Here is a 2,348-nt window from a genome sequence, read left to right as displayed (position 1 = left end):
AGAGTACTGAGATAGCAAATAGATGTTCATCTGGCATCTGGTCATCCACTGTTCCATCCTCACCTGCAGGTAAATCCAATCTAGACAAAAAGTCAGCAACAACATTTTCTTTACCTGGTTTGTCAACGATAGTTAAATCAAACTGCTGCAACAAAAGTAACCATCTAATAATACGAGCATTCACATCTGGTTTATTCATTAAATATCTAATTGCAACATGATCCGTATGTACAAATGTTTGATAGCCAGTGATATAATGTCGGAACTTGTTCAGTGCATGGACCACGACCAAGAATTCTTTCTCAGTTATAGTATAATTCAGTTCTGCCTTGGATAAGTTTTTGCTGACAAAGTATATGGCATATGGAAGTTTTTGTTCAACTTGTCCTAAGGCTACTCCTATGGCTTTGTTCTAGGCATCAGTGTGGATGTGGAAAGGTAGGGCCCAATTTGGACCTCTCAAGATTGGGGCAGACACCAACTTATCCTTTAATTCATTCAGAGCCTTCTGACAATCGTTAGTCCATTTAAACTCAACATCTTTTGCCAAGAGGCTAAACAATGGCGAGGCTAGCTTACTGAAGTCTTTATGAATCTCCTATAATACCCTACTAAACCTAAGAAACTTCGAACATATCTTACCTTCTGAGGAGGTGGAACCTTCTTGATGAGAGAAATTTTGTTAGGATCCACCTGTAACCCTTGGCGAGAAATGGTATGGCCTAGCACGGTCCCTTCAGTCATCAAGAATTCACACTTTTCAGGACTAAGGGATAGGTTCATCTCAATGCACTTGGTTAGGACTTTTCCCAGATTGGACAATGCTTCCTGGAAGTTGGACCCATAAGGAGTGAAGTCATCCATATAGATTTCCACTGAATCATGGACCAGCTCAGAAAAGATGCTCAATATGGTTCTCTAGAAGGTGGCAGGAGCATTGCATAGTCCAAAAGGAAGAACTCGGTAAGCAAAGGTACCCCAAGGACAAGTGAAGGTGGTCTTATCTTGGTCTTCCGGGCTGACTTGGATCTGGTTATACCCGCTAAACCCATCTAGGAAAGAGAAAAACTTCTTTCCTGCCAGTCCATCCAACACTTGATCTATGAAGGGTAGAGGAAAGTGGTCTTTCTTGGTGGCTTTGTTCAGTTCTCGGTAGTCCACACAGATTCTCCACTTCCCGTTTTTCTTGGGAACCAACACCAGAGGGGACACCCATTCGCTATCCGAGATGGGGTAAATGAATCCGGCATCCAACAATTTTTGCAATTCTTCCTTGATGATGTCCTTAAGGGCTGGATTCATTCTCCTTTGGGGTTGCCTAACCGGTTTACAATCTTCTTTGATGTAGATGTGATGGGTACAGACCGAAGGATGGACTCCTTTCATCTCCTTATAGCTCCAAGCAAAAGCATCTAGATGACTGGCCAACATACTACACAGCTGCTTTTCCTGGGAAGGAGATAGGGAGGAGATGATCTTTAACGTTCTCTCGGGGCTGAACTCCACATTTTTGACTCTGGGAGCGACTGGGTTGGTCACACAAAGGTCCACTAAGGTGCTAGCTTGGGCATCCTCCACCAATTCCTCTAAGGACAATGCACTGGGAGGTGGATTCTGAATCAAGGTCTCAATCAAATCATCCTCGGTTGGGGGGCCTCCCCTAGTGGTGTCTAGGGTGCACAAGGGTGCTGAGTACACCTCATCCTCTTCTCCTTCCTCCAACCAAAGTGGTAAGTCATGCTCTAATAAGGGTTGGGCAAGAGGGTACAGGACTAGCTGCTTGGACATAGGACCATTTTTGATGGTCATGTTTCCTGCACGGCAACTTATGTAAGCATCTGCAGTGGATAACCAAGGCCTTCCCAAAATAAGGGGGTATCCAGTAAGCTTTGCCTTTGGTTGCAGAACCAAGAAGTCTGCAGGGTACTCCCAAGAGTCAACAGAGACCAAGACATCCTCTACAATCCCTTCGGGAGTCACGGTGGAGCGATCTGCTAGTTGTAGGACTGTCGAGGTCTTTCTCAAGGAACCCTGAAGGTTGGGTTTGAGCATGGTATCTCTGGTCATCACATTAATGGCAGCCCCCATATCAATCAATGTGTGTGGTATGATGGTGGCATTGATGTGGACATCAACTACAGGACTCCTAGGATCCAAATACTTTGGGCAGATTACTTGCCCCAACATAAGATCAGACCGTTGTCCTATGACATTGATGTTTGAAGCGTCTCTTTTTCGCCTGCCTGGGTGTCTGAAACACTTTTCCTTAACCAGTTTGTTGTATATCGGTACATCTTTGATGGCTTGGAGAAGTGATATTCTCACACACAACTGTTTGAGTTCTCCCA

The sequence above is a fragment of the Pinus tabuliformis genome, chromosome 4_2, assembly GCF_031772625.1.
Source record: "Pinus tabuliformis cultivar Carrire ecotype Pingquan chromosome 4_2, CPIR1, whole genome shotgun sequence".
In the NCBI taxonomy this organism is placed as follows: Eukaryota; Viridiplantae; Streptophyta; class Pinopsida; order Pinales; family Pinaceae; genus Pinus; species Pinus tabuliformis.
This window is presented reverse-complemented; position numbering follows the sequence as displayed.